The sequence below is a fragment of the Megascapheus bottae genome, unplaced genomic scaffold (assembly GCF_031878675.1).
Source record: "Megascapheus bottae isolate mThoBot1 unplaced genomic scaffold, mThoBot2.hap1 HAP1_SCAFFOLD_79, whole genome shotgun sequence".
NCBI classification, from domain to species: domain Eukaryota; kingdom Metazoa; phylum Chordata; class Mammalia; order Rodentia; family Geomyidae; genus Megascapheus; species Megascapheus bottae.
In genome coordinates this window covers 103,838-124,915 of record NW_028327439.1, presented here as the reverse complement: position 1 = coordinate 124,915, position 21,078 = coordinate 103,838, and the positions used below count along the sequence as shown (strand labels likewise).

Below are 21,078 nucleotides of genomic sequence, written 5' to 3'. Positions count from 1 at the left end.
GCCAGCTAAGGCCCAGGCCCCAGCTCCTAAGGGTGCTCAGGCCACAGCCTCCTAAGGGTGCGCTGGATATAAGATGGTAAGAAGCAGTGCTATGGGCTGAGGCAGAGATGTGTGGTAAAGACCACCCAGCATACACAGGCCCTGGTATGTCCTCAGCACTGCCAAAAACGGAACTATGTAACCCCTCTATACATTACCCGATGATAAAAATGAAAATAAAACGGAACTAAAAAACCAAAGGCAAACTGTATGTTAATTTTGGCACTTACTGTTTTGTTAAGTATATTTGAGGTTAATGAACATGTTCATTCATGTGTTCACCCATCCATCCATCCCACATAACCATCCCTCCACCTATCCTTCCATGTCACTCAACCATTCATCCATTTCTCCAACATCCATCTTTCTACACATTCATTTGTCAAAGACATGTCACAAATACATAAGATAATAAGAGCTACCCGGGTAGATGCAGAAAAGGGAATAATCTGTGTTATTTAACATGATAGCCACCAGACACAGATATCTGTGTCATAGTACATTTCAATTGGTTCAGATGCGATCAAATGAAAAGTTACCACTAGCCACACTCCTAGAACCCAAAGTCACATGAGACTTCTAGGGTGTACAGTATAGAACATTTCTCTTATCATAGAAGGTCAACTAAAGAATTGGACAAAATACAAACTTATTCAATTTAGACTATTGGAAATAATCTCAAAAAGTATCTAATATTTACATTACTTTCTCCAGTAACCCTTCTATTAATTACAATAAAAAATAACTGTCACTAAGTCCCAAATGATGATCTTAAGAACCATTAGTAAAATTGTATTATTACGTGATGTTTAAGGTAGTTTCCTCTAAATATCATATTGTCATATTACAGACTCATTCAGACTGTTGAAAATCAAATGAATATTATACTTGTATGCATTTTTCAAAATGGTAATTCTCCACTTGTTCCAATCAATTGAATTTACCGAGCTAGGGAATAGTGGGAACATGAGGGGAAATGGTGGTTGTCTTGATAATTGCATTGCTATAATAGTAGACCTGAGTGAGAAAACTGTATTTGAAAAGTAAAAGTCTGTCATATGGTTCTGGAGGCTGCAGGGTCAGAGCCCAAGGCTGTGTATCCAATGAGGACAGATGCATATCCCACGTGGGTAGTGGATAGAGAGGCAGTGAGGAAGGGAAGGAACCCAACTTATATTTTTAGGAGGAACTCATTCTTAAGGTCCTTCAGCTGTAGCACTGGCATTTGCTCATTCTTTAAAGGACCAGCTGCCTAGGGTAGTTTACCAATTTATGCCTAGCATATGTGGACTCAAATGTGTTCAGAAAAGGGCTTGGCATTGAGGTAGAAATACACGAAGACACGACAGGAAACTACCTGTTATTCACACATACTGCAGGTGAGTGATAACCTTACAAAACAGAGGACATCAGAAAGGTTTTCCGTAAGCAGGGGAGAATTAACCCTCAATAAACCCTGTCCTGAAATAGCTAACAATTTATAAAACCAAGAGAAAGAGATCCGGAAGTTTGGCCTAGTGGTAGAGTGCTTGCCCGCCATGCACGAAGGCCTGGGTTTGATTCATAGGTACCACATACATAGTAAAAGCCGGAAGTGGTATTGTGGCTTAAGTGGTGGAGAGACAGCTTTGAGAAAGCCATCATGTTCAAGCCCCATGACTGGCAAAAAACAAAAACAAAAACAAAAAACAAAACAGCAAAGCCAAACAAAATAAACAAACACAAATCCTAAGAGTGGGAATCAATTTGTTTATAAGTGACTAAAACGTTTCCAAAATTAGAGCTAAAAGGAGCAAATTATGTAGTACTCATATAAATGATATAAATCATAGAGAAGGTTGATAAGAATTACTAAAGTTACCCATGTGTTAACCTCCTGTGTCTTATCTGAGTAGTCCTAACTGTAAGGGATACATTTTCCTTTGACATTGGGGTGAAGTTAATAAAAGAAAGAAATCACATGCGGATAGACCTGGATGCCAGTAGCTCATAGGTATAATCCTAGATACACAGGAGACTCAGAGGTTTAGGGTTCATAGCTACCCGAGACAGGTAAATACTTAACCAGTAAAAAGCAAGAAAGTGGAGGCTCAAGTGCAGTGATACAAAACCAGTCCTAATCAAATGCCAAGCATTTGAGCCTCAGATTTCTAGGCTTACTCTACACAGACACACACATACAGATGTTACCAGATTCCCCACACTACTAAGCCTAATTAGCTTTATATCATATTCATACTGTATATGCTATATGTACTTGGCTTCATTGGATTGCCTCCATTTTGATGAAGCTCAGTATTAAGTGTAAAATAAATGTATGCCATCATCAATTAAAATGTGATACCCAAATCACTACACTTCTAGTAGGAGAGATAAAATTTAAAAAGCCAAAACCACATGGGATCACCAAGGAATAGAGCAATTGGAACATCATACATCACTTTGGATGTAATGTTGGGAAAATCTGACATTTTCATAAAATTAACATTTATGTGTTATGAGCTAGTAATGATTTTCCAGAATATTTCCCTGAGAAAATGCAAGTATTATTCTAAACCAAGACTTCTATGGAATGTGTAGCCCAGGCTCAGTGGCTCACACCTCTAATTCTAGCTACTCCGGAGGCTGGAATTGAGAGTATCTCTGTCCAGGTCCAGAGCAAGCCAAGTGCTTCAAGCCCTCATCTCAACAATAAATAGCTGGGCATGGTGACTCATGCCTGTCATCCCAGTTCTGGAAGAAGCCAAAGTAGGGGGCTAGAGGTCCAGGATGGCCTGGGATAAAGGAAGGACCTATCTGAACAATAACCAAAGCTAGTCAGAGGTATGTTTCAACTGGTTAAAAATTAATCAACCCTAAACCTTCCCTGGCAAGCACAAGCCTCTGAGTTCACTCACTCTAAGCATACCAAAAAGAAGACACAACCGTAAACAGGAAAAAGAGAGAATATCTGTAACAGTTGTAGGTTTCACAGCCCAAAAGTACAAACACACCTGATGTCAATGAATAGAATGAATGAATAAAATGTAATGAGGTACTATTCCAAAAGACAAAAAGAATGCAAAGGGTTCATGTAATAGTTTAAATGTATTTTTTTCAGAATGAAAGAAGTTTCATAGGGAACAGTGCTTTGTGCATTGTTACATTTATATGAAGTTCTAGAAAAAGGAATAAAACTAAACTATGGTAGGAAAGAGTAAGTATAGCTCAGGTATGGTGAAGCTTATCTGTCAGCAGCTCCTAGGAGGATGAGACAGAAGGATCTGGAATTCAAGGCCAACTAGGCTATCCCTCAGACCTGGTCTCAAAAGAAAAAAGATGAAGCAGAGAGTAGGGGAGGGGAAGAGGAAGGAAGGTGAACAGGAGGGAAGGAAAGAAGAAAGAGAGGTAGTGAGAGATGGAGGAAGGAAGGAAGGAAGGAAGTTAGTTGGGTATGTTGGCACATGCTTTTAATCTCAGCCCCTTTTGAGGTAGATGGAGTGTGAAGAAAATGCTAATATTTACCACATTGAGGAATTAAAAAACAAAAGTACAGGAAAAGTATTCAATCTACATGAATGAAAATGATGATACTTTCAAAACTGAATATAATTCAAAGAATGGAGAGTTGGTATGAGAGCAGAAATGGAATTAAAGTGTGCATGTCTGATGCTCAATTTATCTCTATTTTATTTTCTTTGAACAGTAGGTAGACAAATGAAATTGGAAAGAGCATTCCCAAAAGATCATCCTGAACTTCAGAAAAGTTTTCTAAGCCAGGCAGAGTGGCTCATGGCTGGAATACTAGCTAGTCAGGAGGCTGAGATCTGAGGATCAGGTTCAAAGCCAGCCTGGGCACAAAAGGACCTAAGACTCTATCTCAAATTAACTTCTAAATAAGGGGAAGTGAGGCTTGGCCCAAGGGTAGGGCGGTAGCCTTGAGCTGAAGAGCTCAGGGGCAGTGCCCAAGCCAACTTCAAGCCCCATGACTCACAATGCACAACAAAAAGAAAAGAAAACAAATTTTTCTAATGAGGAAATGTTAGAATTTCTAAATTTTTGCAGAAAGCCTGTATTTTAAAATCTAATATATTATATATATATATATATATATTGTTCTATCGTTCACTGAAACTTCAGTTGTATTTTGTACTTTATTTTCTACTGCTACATGTATTTAATTGCACCAGTTATTTTAAGACAGGGTTTTGGTTTTTGCCCAAGGTGTATGTGGACAATGACTCTCCTATTTCATACTCTGCCACAGATGATAGGAGCATGGCGCCATGGCTGGATTTCTCTGTTGAGATGGAGCCTCAGTAACTTGCATGGCCTATGGTCTACAACCATCCTCTCAATCTCAGTTTCTCATGGAGCTGAGATGGCAGGCATGAGCTACTGGGCTAAACTTTAAATTTTCTATACTTCATAAAGATGAGAAACAAACTTCTGGTGTCTCGTTTATTCATTCATGAAGCCAGCAGGTACTGATGTTTATACTTCAGTGACATGATGCAAAGACAAAGCTTCTGTGTCTCACACACAAAAGAAGCGCCCCAATCATACCTCTTCCAGTAAGAACTCACTACATGATAGTCACACCGGGTCACATTTTCTTCCCTTTTACTTTTTACCTCCTTTTCTGCTCACAACTTGGATCCCTCCCTCTTGATTTTTAAGTTTTGTTTTCAGTTGGGGGTATCATTTGTGCTGCATATGGTATTTTTATTGACTTCAGGAAATGCATTAAGTGGTCAGGTACTGGTGCTCAGGTCTGTAATCCTAGCTACTCAGGAGGCTGACTTTTGTGTATCATGCATGGAAGTCAGCCCAGGCAGGAATGCCATCATTCTCTTCAATTAATCAGAAAAGAAGCTGGAAATGGAGGTGTGCTGCGCTTAGAGTGTGTCAGCCTTGAGCAAAACAGGCAAGAACGTGGGAAAGGCCCTGAATTCAAGTGCCAGCACTACCACCTCCCAAAATAACTCATGAGTAGAAATCTAGGTATATCCACGTGTAAGCAAGTATAAGGACTTGCTCTGAACTGTAGCATGGAAGACACACACACACCCATACATATACTCACACACACACACACACACACACACATACATATACTCACACATACATACACACACACACATACTACTTAAATAGCTGTTAGTTATCATTACTACATCTATGACTACTTCTCTGCTATAAAATGTATAATGTGATGTCTTGACCTCAATGAGTTATTCCCTTACTATAGACATTTTCTTGGTAGGTCATGGAGCTTGAACTCTGAGCATGGGTGTTGTCCCTGAGCTCTTCAGGTCAAGGTTACTGCCCTTTCCCTTGTGCCACAGTCCCACTTCCACTATAGATATTCTTTAGAGACAGCTGTCTTTGCCTACATATGCTGCCTTTAGAGTGTTTAATTGTAGGGGTACAGCTTGTAACACCCAATCCTCTTTGTATTTTACAAGTTAATTATATATCCTTAGTGTGCATAGTTTAATAGTTTAAATAGATGTGAGACTGGCATTTAGACACTTTATAGTAGTGTCTTTTTTTAGATATGATCAAAATTTACCACTGAATGTGCAAAATACAAGTGAGAAACTTTACACATATGAGCAGGTTGTAGGATAGTTTGAGGATTATTGTTCAAAGCCAGCTTGGGAAAAATAGTCACTTTGAAATCTTATATCCAAAAAACTACTCAGAAAAACTCACAAAGACACTGTGGCTCAAGTGGTAGAGCTCTAGCCTTGAAAGTGAAATGGCTCAGGGACAGTGCCAAGGCCGTGCCTTCATCCCAGGACTGCACCAAAATACAAGTGAGAATATAAAGATTGTATCCAAAGTCCATGAAGATGGCAAGGACTATTTCTCTGGACAATGCTGAGTCACAGCAGAGGCCTCTTGCTCTTTTTCTGAAATATTTCAGCATGAAAGGAGATTTGGGTAAAGCAACCTCTTTCTGTCTCTCTCTCTCCCTCTCTCTCTCTCTCTCTCTCTCTCTCTCTCTCTCTCTCTCTCTCTCTCTCTCTCTCCTTTCTTTTCTCCTCTTCTCCCATTCCTCTTCCTCCTTCTGCTTTCTCCATCCTTCTCTTCTAATTATTTATGATAGCATCATTTAAGGCCTGGCCCTTTTGTTTGGCTTTTTCACTCAATATTGGTTGTCTGCCCCTTGAGGACCCCCCCTCAATTCTGTTTTTTTCCTGCTGGGATTCGGGAATCTGCTACATTTTTCTGCTGAGGTTGGCTTTGAACTACTATCCTCAGAACTCACCCTTCAGAGTATTTAGGATTACAGTTGTGAGGCTCTAAAACTCTATAAATGATTGTGTTTTATAATTAACTGAGAGTTATAGTCCTACTTTTTCCAAAAATGATCATAAACTATTATTGGTCATCATTAACCCCAAGAATGTATCTGATCTCATTTGTTTGAAATAGAAAAATAAAATCACATTCTGCATTTTGAGGATAATTTGCTTTTAGCCTTTAGGTTCAAAACTACTAGCTGTGTACTAGTAGGTCAGGCTTCTTACCCTAGCTACTCAGGAAACTGAGATCTGTGCATCAATGGTTCAAAGCCATAATGGCAAGAAAGTCTGAGAGACTCTTATCTGCAAGTAACTATCTAAGAGCTGGATGTGGAACAATAGCTAATGTGATCATGTACTAGCCTTGTGCAAAAAGCTCATGGACAATGCCCAGGACCTGAGTTCAAGTCTCAGCACTGGCACACATGCACAAGTATTAGGACAATATAAATATGTGATAGGCAGGCACTAGTTTCTTGGAATTGGCTAGGTAAATCTGTGAAAGCTTTTTAGTGCTTGATACATGTCTTACTAGGTCAACACATGGTGTTCTAATGCTAGATATTTTGAGTCCATTTTCCACTCATGAACCAAAAACCTGAGAATGAATGTCTAAATCAAGAGAGGTTTAAGCAGGGCATTGTTGGCTCTGACTTGTAATTCTATCTGCCCAGAAGGCTGAGAACTGAGGATTGCAGTGCAAATTGAGCTTGGTTTGCAAAGGGTATGAAGCTCTTATCTTCAGTTAACAAGAAGATGGAAAGAACCAAAAAGAACAGAAATCCTGGCCAAGTTTGAGAGATCAGTGCTGCAGCTGCAAGAGCTATTTCGTGGCAACCAGCTGGTTTTCACCCATCTTCTTCCAGATGGTTTAGCAGAGTTCGGCTGGCTCTTGCTCAACTGACCTTTCCTCAGAGCTCAGTGAGGGTGCCCCTAGCAGCTGGGCTGGCAGCCTGCAGGTGGACTGCAGTCCATCCAAGCCCCGCCCCGCGGCCCCACCCACCCGCGCTTAGACACGCCCCTCCTGCCCAGAGGACCATGGGAGCTGCTTGCCTGGAATCCCTGTGGAAAGCACAGTGGAGGCCAACGGACAGGGGCTCTTGGTAGACCTACTAAAGGAGCATCTGGAGTTTGCTCGTACATTGACTTTACCTTAAAATAGGTACTGCAGTTATAATTTAGATGTTTATTTATATGTAGTTTACTTATCATTAAGAAGTTGTTCGTTTATTTCGTGGGGAGTGGGTCCTGAACTGGGGTGGGGAAAGGTCTGGGTTTCTTGCGCACGGTTAGTGCTATACCATTTGAGCCACACTACTTATGGCTTTCTGGTGGTAAACTGGAGATAAGAGTCTCCTGGACTTCCCTGTCTAGGTTGGCTCCAAACGGTCATCCTGAGATCTCAGCCTGCTGAGTAGCTACGGTGAAAGATGTTTGCCACTAACAACCAACTAAAAGTTTTCTTAATAATAGTATTGTCATTTTCCATATATTCCAGTTTCACTCAAATAATAACTTACAAAAAGTTTTTAGGAAGTACAGAGAATATTGATTTGGCAATTGTAAGTTAACTTGATGAAGAGGTCACCACTGAAATTTATATATCAACTTTTATTCTCATAAAAGTTTAAAATTTCTTGATAAGATGAAAATTTAGGGCTGGGAGTTTGACCTAGTGGTAGAGTGCTTGCCTAGCATGCACGAAGACCGGGTTCAATTCCACGGTACCACATACATAGAAAAAAGCCTGAAGTGGTGCTGAGGCTCAAGTGGTAGAGCTTTAGCCTTGAGAAAGTCCAAAGACAGTGCTCAGACCCTCAGCTCAAGCCCAGGAATGGCAAAAAAAAATGAGAAAAAGATGAAAATTTATCCAAGTTTTCAAGATAGTCAAGCCTTGTTTGTTACAGTTTTAGGTACAGAATATTAACATTTGCAACTAAGCTGTGTCCTTGGGCACCTCATTCCTGTAATTCTAGCTAGTCAGTAGACTAAGAGCTGAGGATGGTGGTTTGAAGCCAGGCCACGCAGGAACGTCCATAGTTAACCAGTGAAAAGTGAAAAGTGGAGGAGAGTGGCTCAAATGGTAGAGCACAACCTTTAAGTTAAAAGCTACAAGGCAGAACTTAGAGACTGAGATTGTGGCTGTGCCAGTACAGTCCCCAAAAAGGCCACCATAAATTACAAATTGTGTGGCATCTGCTTACTATAGGAATGTCACACTCATGATCCTTCTGCCTCCAGAGTAGCTGAGATTAAAAGCATGTACCATCACACCCAGTTTCTCCTTCTTGTCCTTCTTCCTTCCTTCCATTTACTGTGCTTCTTCTTTTGGGAAAAGGTCTGAGACAAGGAGAGCCTAGTTGGCCTTGAATTCCAGATCTTTCTGTCTCAGCCCTCTGGGAGCTGTTATTACACATAAGCTTCACCATAGCTGACATATTATTGTTTCCTACCATAGTATAGTTTTTGTAATTTTTTAGGAACACTGCAAAACGTAACATTTCCTATAAAATTTGTTTCATTCTGAGATACTTACATTAATTACATAAACACTCTGCATTATGTTTTTTGTTTTAATTTTTTTCCTTGTTATAGTTAGTGAAGTTTGAACTCAGAGGCTTGTGCTTGCCAGGTAGTTTGGGGTTGATTTTATTTTAACCATTGAGCCATACCCCTTGTTAGCTTTGTGCTTGTGATTTTCTGAATAGGGCCTTCCTTTTTCCCAGGCCATTCTGGACCTCTATCCCCCTATTTATGCTTCTCACAGAACTGGGATGACAGCATGAATCACCACGTCCAGCTTTTTATTGTTGAGAGGAGGGATTGTGAGTACTTGGCTTAGTCTGGCCCTGGACAATGATATTATCAATTCCAGTCTCCTGAGTCGCTAGAATTAGAGGTGTGAGGCACTGAGCCTGGGCAACACATTCTATGGAAGTCTTTCTTCAGATGCATTTATTTTTCTGAGGGAAATGTCTGGAATATAAGTGCTAGCTCATAAAACGTAAGTGTAAATTTTATGAAAATGTCAGATTTTTTCCCCAATAATGTATCTAAAATAATGTAGAAGTGTAAAAATTGTTCTGTATCCTTGATGATCCCATGTGTTTTGGGCTTCTTAAATTTAATTTCTCAGGCTAACAGTGTAGTGGTTTTGACCTTTCATTTTAATTGTTGATGATGTACATTTATTCTACCCATCCTCCGGGGCTTCATCAAAATTCAAGTCATATGAAGCCCTGTACATATAGTAATTATATTATGAATATTACATGGAGCTATTGGGTTAGTAGTTTGTTCATAAAATCTGAAACAAAAAAGTATGAAATATTCAGAACTGGTAAATCCAGAGAGCAGAATGCTTTCCTAGGTAGGAGCAGGGAATTAGTCTGTCCAAAAGATTGTAAATGATATAGCATTAGAATTAAGGATTACTCCTTGACAAAAGAAATGTAGCTTCATCATGTACATAGTGTGTATGAAGCCTTTGCCTTCAGGTCTTCAGCGTCAAATTAAAGACAAAAAGAAAAATAGCATTTTTATACCAATAATATGTTTACATTGCCATTTTTTCCACAGGTGCAGATGGTGCACAAAATGCCCTTGGCAGCAGAGATGTAATCACACCATCTAATATATTTATGAACATTACTGGGACTATGATACTGAGGTAAAAAGCTCAATCTAGTTGTTTTTTTCTGTGTTGATCTTTTGCTCAATGGCAAGACATATGTATAAAGATTTTCTTTGAGCTAGGCACCAGGGACTCATGCCTGGAATCCTAGCTACTCAGGAAGCTGAGATCTGAGGATCAGATTGAAGCCAGTAGTGGCAGCAAAGAATCAGAAGTGGAGCTATGACTCAAGTGGTAGAACGTTAGCCTTGACTGAAAAAGGGGAAAGGATAACATATAGGCCCTATGTTTAAGCTCTAGTACTGTGTTAGAAAACAGGAGAAGGCCAGTTTGCATTTCAACGTATTGCTTTTTCGCCTTAAGTAAGCAGATTTAAAAACATAGAAAAGTGTTATTAGTGAAGAGACTAATTCTTAGCAGTGCTATTAATTGGAACAAAAGGAAAGATCATAAGAAAGAACATGTATAGGAATGTAGGATTATGTGCTTTCTTCAGCAATAGATATTTGAATATCATAAGTAAAAAGACTGTGATTAGCTGAAGATACATGAGGCTAGTTTTATAGACTCTGGGTTAGAAAGGTCAACTATTTATTGTTTCTTTTAATTGTTACACAGCATTTCACAGAAAAATTCTGAAGCGATGAATAGTGATGAATATAAAGATAAAAACTAGTCATAGAAACTGTCACCACACAAAAAGTTTCAAAATTATCTCCTACACTTCCATAACCATTTAGTTTGCTGATGTCTTTGAATATTAATATGTTCAGATAATTCCTCCCTGAATACAAGTACCTATGTGCAGATATGATTACACAATCTATCATGTATAAGTCTGTCTTTTCTATCTGTCATTTATGTACTTCCTGGTATTGGAATTGGGGCTTGAACTCAGGACTTGTCCTCCTGCTTTTATTCCCAATAAAATCCTGTTGGAAATATGCACCCTAGCTATCACTCTGTGTGTCAGGAAGTTGTGACTGGACATAGGAGTTTGGATTCCTGGTCAATGGCTCTACATCTTAAAAAGACATACTGGCCATACAAGTTGTGTATCAGCCCCTGTATTCATGATCTTTCATGTCATATACATGTTTCTCACATTTTCCTGTCCCATTACTGCTAAGAGAGGGGGAAAAACAAGATGAGGGGCAGAGCAGAGGGAGGGAAATGGGGACCAAGACATAAGAAAGGGTATCAATGTTTGTGAAGAAATGCACCTTCTATCTGGTGAATAAAATGTAACATTTCTAATAATTACAATAAAAGTATATGAAAAAAAGAAATAGCTCTTCTTACCAGAAACTTCTCCTTTAGGTAATCAAAAGCCTGGGATTTGGTAGGTCCACGTTCAAAGCCAACCCATCACGAAATTCTGGGAGACTCCCTGTTCACAATAAGTAGCATTAAAGGAGGCAGGCAGTGTGCCTTATGAGATGAGGTCGAAGCCAGACATGGTGTAGAAAGTTGAGCAAGAGTTAAGAGAAGCCCTAAGTTTAAAAGTTGACATGGTCAGAATCTGAAATCGAGAGAGAGAGGGGGAGAGAGAGAGGGAGGGGCAGCGCACAAGCAGTAAGAAATTGTCCTTTTAATTTCTTTAAGCTTATGCTTTTTTCTTCCTAAGGGGAATTTTACATTGTGGTAAAACTTTCAGTATTTAAAACTAACACACTGAATATAATTCCATTGAGTTTTCTTGTTAGTGAATGCTTTTTCTTAACGCATAGATAAATATACTCTTGTGTCCTTGTGCATCTAGGAAAATACTCTTTCTTTTTCTATTGCTGTTGATCATAGGAATTCAATTGAGGGCCTGGGCACTGAGATGTTTTTCTTTTTTTTTCTTCTTTCTTTTTTTCTGTGCCAGTTCCAAGGCTTGTATTCATAACTGGGGCCCCGAGCTCAGGCCCCAAGACTAGCAAAAAAAAAAAAAAAGAAAGAAAGAAAGAAAGAAAGAAAGAGGCATTGTCCTTGCATTTTCACAGGCTAGTGCTCTACCACTTAAGGCACAGCACCACTTTTAGCTTTTTCTATGTATGTGGAATCTAGGAATTGAACCCAGGGTTTCGTGCATCCTGGACAAACACTCTACCACTAGGCCATGCTTCCGGCCCACTGAGGTATTTTTGCTCTTGGTTACCACTCACCCATTTGAGCCACAGCTCCACTACTGAATATTTGAAGGTTTATTAGAGATAAGTCTGTTAGACTTTGATTCCTAAGCAGATTTCAAATATGGATTCTGAGATCTCAGCCTCCTGAGAAGTTAAGATTACAGATGCAAGCTAGTAGAGCCCAGCTGACCATTACCTTTTCTTTTGCTTAATTCAGTATTAGGATCCTTCTTATCATACAAATATCATCTTTTGATACATAAGCAAATTCTCTCCTGGAAAGTGTTTCTGTATTTTATTACTATCCTAGTGAAAATATTAGTGTTTTAAAAAATATGTATTTGATACCCTATCCTCCAAAGATTATGGGATGTGCAAGGTTGCTTTCTGTGTTCTTGAGTTAATTGCTTGCTGAAATATTCTCACCAGCCGTACTTCTGTATATCTGTAAGGTTTTTCTATAGTCACATGCTTGAATGACATGAACAATGACCTGACAACAACCATGGCCGCAACAACAGTGCTTTCACATGAAAATCAGAAGAAAAGAGCTCAGTGATAAAGACACTGAAAACAACAAAGTTAATTTTTTATGAATTCAAACATTTTTACTTAATTAATTTTGAATACTAATTAAGGAATGGTAGCCATGAATTATACCTGAAATAGGATCTTTACATCTTTATCTTATGCATTTGCTTTTTAATTTTTCCTCTAACCTTTAAGAAGCAAAAAGAACTCCAGGTATGGTAATGAATAATTATCTCATTTGTATATTTGATGTATGGGATTGAAGGTATTTTCTGAAATACATATACATTTTGAAATACTGTTATTTAATTTATAGATCACACACCAAATAAATGGAGCAGATGATTCTAATGTCTTCTCTCAGTTGTCTGAATTGGTCTCAGAGGAGTCTGCCTTGCCTCATGATGAGCATTTCTCCATGTAAAATACCACTGAATACCTCTAAGGAGTTCTTTATTGACTAAGAAAATGCTGGTATTTATCCTTGGCAAACTTCACAGGACTGTGGACAGCATGAAGGAGGCCATTGAAGGAATTTCCTTGGTGATTGCACACTCTCAGTCTCTTGCCCATACTCCTGTCACAAGGCCTAGCATCAAGGGATCTTCTATGAAAAAACTTCCACATGATGCAGAATTGAAGAGAAGTTTCCCTCCTGGAGAAAACCATGTGACTTCTTCATCAAATGCATACACTTCAGTTAAGAGCCTGGACCAGTACCTGAGCAGGGTCAGTTGCATTTCAATATGTTCCACTGGTTTGCAAAGTTTGAATGATTACGCTTCATTTTTTGACATCCTGACTTGTTTGACTGCCTTGTGTTCAGTTAATATTGCTATCATTCAGTGTTCATAATAGAATTGGAGATCTGGGTATTTTTTTTAAACTTCAAGCTCTCATTCTGAATGTCTGCAGATTTGGGGTTGTTTTTATTGGAATACCTTTGTTGTTTACAGTGGTGCTTCCAGTATCCTCCATACATGTTCTCTCCACTCTCGGAATAATTTCAACCGTTGCTCTGACTTTATCAGATAGTATACTGAAGAGCATTTTATATATGTCCCATACCTTCTCCTGTCATGTCCTCACTCCCCACTGCTGTCCTTCCCCCAAAAGGTCCTCTTGTACTTTCCCATTATTCATCTTTAAATCTAAATTTACAAAATGGAGAGAAAAATGTGGCATTTAACTCTCAGTGTGATGCAGTTGGCTTAGCATGCTGAGTTCTCCTATCCATTTTCCTGATAATGATATCATTCCATTTTTAGAGCAGACTCGTTCCTCATTTTGTCCACAAACAGCAGTTTTATATGTACTCATTGGTGAATAGGTAGCTTTTGTTTTTTTGTGGGTCATGGGGTTTTAACTCTGGGCCTGGGCTCTTTCCCTGAGCTGTTCTGCTCAAGGCTAGGGCTCTAACACTTTGAGTTTCAGTGCCACTTCCGTTTTTCTGGTGATTAATTGGAGATCAGAGTCTCATGGATTTCCTGCCTAGGCTGGCTTTGCATCGTGATCCTCAGATCTCAGTCTCCTGAGTAGCTAGCACGGCAGGCTTGAGTCACCAGTGCCCAGCTTCAGCTCTTTTGAATAGTGCTAATATAAGCACAAAGGTACAATGAGAAAAGATACAATTTTGTGTTTCTTGACCCCTTAAGTATATTGGAAATTGAAATATTTTAACTTTCTGTGGAAGCTGCGTCAGATGCAATAGCCCTTAATGCTTTAAAGCAGCTTCCACAAAATAATGAAGTAGAAGTAAGGCAACTTATTTGAACTAATCAGATAATTTTGAAACAGAAAGTAGGTATAATTCTGAATGTTTTTTTAATAGCAATCAGTGACATGTGACTAAGTTCACATAGAAATGCCAACGATACATTCAGATCACTACACTTAATTTGCAATGGTCAAAATGCATAATGTAGCTAAAAAACTAGAAGAAAGACAATGCTCTTTTAACATGTTATACATTTATCCAAATAAATCAGAAAGGTACATCTCATGCTACAATGAACATGCAAAAATGGTGACAGTGATATCTATACTGCAGTTTTTATATATGAACTTCCCCAATGCAAATTCCACATTCTGAGTATTTTGTGTGTGAATATATACTACATATGCTTATATGTACCGTATATATAGTAAATCTGGTTTATATTAGGTATTACATATAGCATATCTTATATAATACTGTAATCTGTGTTGTGGGTATAATATGTATAATATATACATAGATAGAGGCTCATGTATGAAAATGTACATACATATCCAAAGAAAAACACAAAGATACATATGTCCACACATATTTCACATATATGTGATTACAACAAATTAGTATTAACCCCCTTGTATCTATGCATATTAGGTGCTCATTTATCTCCAATCTTTCATTTTACTGGGAAAAGTAAAGATTTGACTAATAACCTTTTACACTTTTTTTCAGAGAACTCCTAAAGATACAATAGTGCAAGCATATACTACAATATGACTATGCAGAAATATAGACAGTGACACTCTGTGTAAGATTAGTCCTCATTATGATCTTCCTACATGCCAACTTCTGGCTTTCTTTGTGTGTATTCAGTGGGCCACAGACATACTTGCCTACATATATACACATATATACGTATATATATACATATATACATATAAACATATATACATGTGCATGTACACATGCATATACACACACAAGCCTCTTTACAGGGAGTATGGATTTCTACTTGCCCATCATTATTTTCCACATGTCTTTTGTGAATATTACTATCCAATCTATCCCATTCAAAAATATAAGAATGCAATATTGTTATGTAATTAAAAAGTACATATGACTCTTGACATTATATGACTTCCTAGATCATACATTCTGGTTAGTATTTCTCTACAGCTAAATGAATAGTGCGATTTGTTCTCATATAAAGTAGTTGCTTATAATTTTTTCATCATTTTTCTATGTCTTTGAGTTTGACAGATTTGTGATAGACCCATTTAGTTTTGCAACATCAGTTCAACAATGGAACCTTTCTGTTTAAGTGTTTAGAGTGGCAGCTTTTTGTGTTGTGCTTTCTTGCTGCTTTTGCAATTTTCTTTTTATTATATAGGTGATATACAGAGGGGTTACCATATCACCAGTCAGGTAATGAATATATTTGTCTTTAGATAATGACATCCCCTCCTTTATTCTCTCCCATATTTTACCTCTGTTCCCTTCCACGAGTTACATAGTTCATTTTCTACATGATTTCTACTGAATATCACTACTTCATTTGTTCACTCTCTGTCCTTCCACTTTTGTGTACCTCCCTTATCCTCCCCATAGACAGAAGCAGAGAGGCTCTTTGTTCCTCCTCCAAGAGTGCCTGCTTTGGTCTAACGATCTATGATTGACCAGAGTCCTCTATGACTTATCATGTCACCATGTATTTTAGATTTATTCTCTGCCTATGTGTCATTTGTCTTTCTGAACTTGACTTATCTTCACTTAATATGATTTGTTCTGGGCCCATCCATTAACTCGCAAATGACAGATTTTTTTTTTTTGCCATTCCTGGAGCTTCAGTTCAGAGCCTGGGCAGTGTCCTTGGGATTTTTGAGGCTAGCACGCTACCACTAGAGCCACAGCACCACTTCCAGCTTTTTTCTAATATGAGATACTAAGGAATTGAACTCCGGGCTTCGTACATGGTAGGTGAACACTCTACCACTAGGCCACACTCCAGGCTCCCAAATTACATTCTTTTATTTTATTTTTTGGTCAGTCCTGGGTTTGAATGCAGGGCCTGAGCATTGTCCTTTGGCTTTTTAATCAAAGATAGTGCTCTACCACTTGAGCCATAGCACCACTTCTGGCTTTTCCATATATGTAGTACCAAGGAATTGAACCCAGGTCTTTGTGCGTCCTGGGCAAGCATTCTACCACTGGTCCAAACACCCGACCCCAAATTACATAATTTTTAATGGCAGTGTAAAACTACATTGTGTATCAATATTGCATCACTTGGATCCACTCACCACTGTAGGCCATCTGGACTGTTCCCATAACTGGGCTATTACGAATATTACAGAAATGAACATAGAGGCGCAACTGTATTTACAGTGCTCTGGCTTGTGTTTTTCTGGATAGATGCCCTGAAATGATATGGCTAGGTCACAGTTAAGGGATTTTTTGAGGAACCTCTAGACTGCTGTCCAAAGCGGTTGTATTAGTTTACAGTGAAATAGAATTCCTTTTCCCTCAAATCCCCCCAGCATTTGTTGTTCTAACTCCTAATGTTGGGCAATGTAACTGGAATAAGAGGGAATCTTAGAGACATTTTGATTTGCATTTGCTTTATGGCTAGGGATGGTGGATTGCACGTCCTCTGTTTCTTTGTCATTCTTACCTCTTCCTCTGAGAAGTGTCTACTCACTGTTTCTCATTCATTCACAACAGCTTCACTGCTATGACTTTGAAAATAGCTCCTTGGTCTCTACATATCTTTATACACATGTGTATTTATATGCAGATATCTAGCCTTTGATGGAAGACTTCACAAGTATGGTTCATTTTTGTTTGATTAAGTCATGGGCCTTGAACTCATGGCCTGGGTGTTGTCTCAGTTCATCAGCTCAAGGATAGTACTCTATTGCTTTGAACCTCAGCATCATTTTAAGTTTTCTGATGGTTTACTGGAGAAAAGAGTCTCTCAGATTTCTTGCCTGGTTGTTTTGAACTCTGATCCTCAGAGCTTAGGCTCCTGAGTAGATAGGAGTGCAGTCATGAGGCATCAGTGCCCGGCTGTTCATTTTTGTCTGTGCTAAATGATTAAACTATACACAGTCAAGGACCATGTGAATTCATAGACTTAGTTTTTCATTGATGTTAGCAATAATTCACCTAATACCAACTTTACATACTGTAAATGCAAAGGGTATTTCCTGCTTTTGTCTAGAAATGAAGCTTCTTCTAGCAAAAGTTAAAATGTAAACTCTCCAAAACAAAGCTTTTATGCAAGATTGAGACATATTACTTTCCTAGCTAACCTAATTCAGTGTTCATTGTGCTTTTGTTGTTTCATGTATTTTGTATTTCATGTACTAATTGGAGTTCAATATGATATAACATCTAAATTTCTGCTTCTATGTCTTCTCTATTTCTTGTTTGCTCTAGTGTTGGCGGTCTGTCCTGCCGCTCTGATGGATAAAAGCATCTGCAGGTGGAATGCAGGACTCCATCCAAAGTGATGCTTAGCATTTTAAGCTGCAGAGTCCTGGAGTATGAGGGATTGACGCAAGGTCAAATAGCTCTTCCTCATCTGAAATCTTTGTCACGTCCCAGGACTTATTGTGAGTGGCGTACACAGACTGTGATTATCTGACTAAGCATCGTGGTTGCAAGTACTTGACATCACAACGGAAAATGTCTTTGACTTTGTCTACTGTTTCTGTTTCATTTCAAAATTGAACATAATTGCATCCCTGAGCAAGATATGGACAGGCTTTCGAGTATACTATGTACTGTTATATTCCAGAATGGCTTAACACTCAGAGGACTAGTACATGGATATGCCAGGTATTTGGCTGGGCAGTTCAGTATATGATAATATTTGTGAGTATATTGTCCACATTTTCAACATTGCAAATACACAAAACGTTAATTTGGACAATATCAGAGAAATCACACTTTTTGTCTACAGTGCTGGGTATTGAAGGCATGGCCTTGTGCATGCTAGGCATGTGGTCTGTCAGTTGAGCGACATCTCCAGCTTAGGTTTCCCCTCTACCGCTTCTCTCCAGTGGTGAGATATGAACTCAGAGCCTTGAACTTTCCAATTCAGTTTCAAAATAGAACACGAGGACATGGTGATACCAATACTCTGTCTTGTATACTGGTATTGTCACAATATTCTAAAGCACTCAGATGACAAGGACATGGACTCATCAGGTGCTTAGGTCCAGACACCAACTGAGGACATTACTCCTTGGAGACCCGTATCCCCCAGTACTGTGATGTAAATTGTTAGTGCATAGGCTCTTACTTGGTGATTATTTGTTCTTGTACTCTAGAAAATGCATACAACCCCTCGAATTGGGTTTCATACACAGGTGGTTTGATGAGGATTTTTTAAGAGTTCTCTTCTCTGCTCAGTAGAAGAAGAACTGCATCTCCTCACTGGTGTCTCAGTCATTCACCCAACTTGTCAAAGGGCAGAATGGCACAGACAAAAGCTGCACTGCTGTGACCTTCAAACTAGTTCCTCACAATCTTGGTGCTTGTTTTCAGTGCATCTTTATACACATTCTATCTATATTCAGGTGTCTGAACTTTTTTGGCTGACTCCTCTGGATGTATGTGTACTCTGCTCTTTATTATCAGCACTGAATTGTTGAATTCTACACAGTCAAATACTATGTGAATTTCTACACCTACTTGTCCTTCCCAAATGCCTATAATTCACCAAAAACTGACTCTACAAGGCTGTATTTCCTGCCTTTTCCTAGAAATGAGTTTTCTTGCTCCATTTAAGTGTTCACCTCTGCTAAACAAAGGTTTTATGAAAGGATGAACAAGAGTTCATGCCTTATGAATCTACACCAGTGTTTCCTGTGGTTTTGTGGGTTATTTTCTAGTTCACTTGCTATGTGGGATACAGTTCAAGACTTCAAGCATTAATTTCCTTTTTCAGGGTTTTAAAGTTTTCATCCAAAAGGTCCTTTACGTTCTTAGTTCAGGTAATTCCTAGTTACTTTATTTTCATTGAGGCTATTGCAAAAGGAGTTGCTTTCCTGATTGTTGCCTCATTCTTCTCACTGTTGGCGTAGAGGAAGGCAGTTGATTTTTGAGGGTTAATTTTATACCCTGCTACCCTTCCAAAGTTTTGAATCAGCTCAAGGAGCTTGGGACCATCTCTCTGGTTTAATAAGGATTTTTAGTTAATTAAAATTCATTCCCAAATTTCAAGCCCAGTGAATTTAGTGCTTTTCTGACCATCAGTGTGGCATCAGACTTACTCAAGAGTGGGGACATTGTGATCATCTATCATTATTTTATGCACTTGGTGATGAAAATACTTGGGGTCATAAGACCATTCGCCTGGAAGAAATGAGATACGTATCAGGGTTGTATGCCTACTGACATGAAAGTTAGGAACGAAGTTTAAATTTTCTCTTAGGAATTCTTATCTCCTTTCAATTGTTCTAAAAGGATTTTTAACATCACCAGCACAAAGTTCCCTGAGAGGAACGCAGGAAGACCAGTGGACCAAAGAGCCAAAGAGACATGAAGGACGTTAGGGACAGATTCTTGTCCTTAAAGACTTTTTCATCCCAAGTAATCTAAAATCAGCTCATGCTTCATATTCCTTACCTTCAACCTTCTAACAGAGTGCTAATTCTATTTTCTAGACCGTATATCCTATCATCCTGCATTCTGCTTATTTTATTTTCTAGACTGCTTATTCTACAATACTACATAGGTACCACTAAGCAGAGGTTAATGGTGCTGTCTAAATGTTCAGTCCCTGAAAACATCATTAAATGTTTATTCTGACAATAAAATGCAATAAAAAATGTACTTAAAAATCATGATTGGGAAATCAGGGGACAGTGAAAAGAGGACAAAAACATGAGAAGGGGTATCACGGTTTGAGAAGTAATGTAACCATTACCTAAAAAAATCTAACTGTAACCCCTCTATACATTAACCCTAAATAAAGTACAAAAACCCCACACCACCATAAAAAAATCTAGACAGGTGTTAGTGTCTAGACAGGAGAAAAACTGAAGACAGACACAGCAGAGAAACTGGGGGCACATTCTTCTCTTTCTTCTGTTTTCTTTTGTCGTTTCTCATCACGCGCCTTATTCTCATCACCAACACTTTCTGGTGGATCATGGAACATACTTGCTGAATTGTCTGTGATACAATCTGGCATGAAAGGCAAGAAGAGTTGATTGAGCATAAGAGCACGAGCAGATCTTTCCTGAGCACTTCCTCTGCAAGTCTGCCTCTTCGCTCGCACTGTCCCATCTCTCTCTTAGGGAATGTTGTGCTGCCAAGCTCACTTTTCCTACCACACAGCACCGGCACATCTGACTTCTTACTATGTAATATTTACAATGAAATGAAAGATACCCAAGGTGACTTTCTTACATATCTACAGTAGCAAATATATTAAAGTGATATACATACTACAAAGGTTGTATACACAATAATGTCTGGTGTTGAAGAAACGAGCCACTTCCTAAAAAGGATAAATACATTCCTAAACTATATTGTTGAAGGCGGCTCCTTTGTACAACTACTTAAAGATACTAGTAAAACATGCTGTCTACTTTTGAAAACGCTTTTGTCACAGCTTTAATCTTCTGATTTTCTTCTTCTTCAAGTCTGCGAAATGCTTCTTTTGACCTAAGAGTATACACTAGCTCCCCCCTTGTTCTAAAGGACAAAGCAGCCAAGCATTCATGCCTTCTAATCCTT

At 38.7% G+C, this 21,078-nt stretch overlaps 1 long non-coding RNA gene across 1 annotated transcript; it reads left to right on the top strand.

Moving 5' to 3' along the window:
- The first annotated feature begins 7,410 nt into the window (after positions 1–7,410).
- Positions 7,411–19,689, top strand: LOC150039830 (uncharacterized). Its single transcript, XR_016534212.1, has 4 exons — positions 7,411–7,494; positions 9,912–10,002; positions 12,931–13,343; positions 17,767–19,689. It is a non-coding gene; the product is annotated as an uncharacterized LOC150039830 (long non-coding RNA).
- Positions 19,690–21,078: the final 1,389 nt, after the last annotated feature.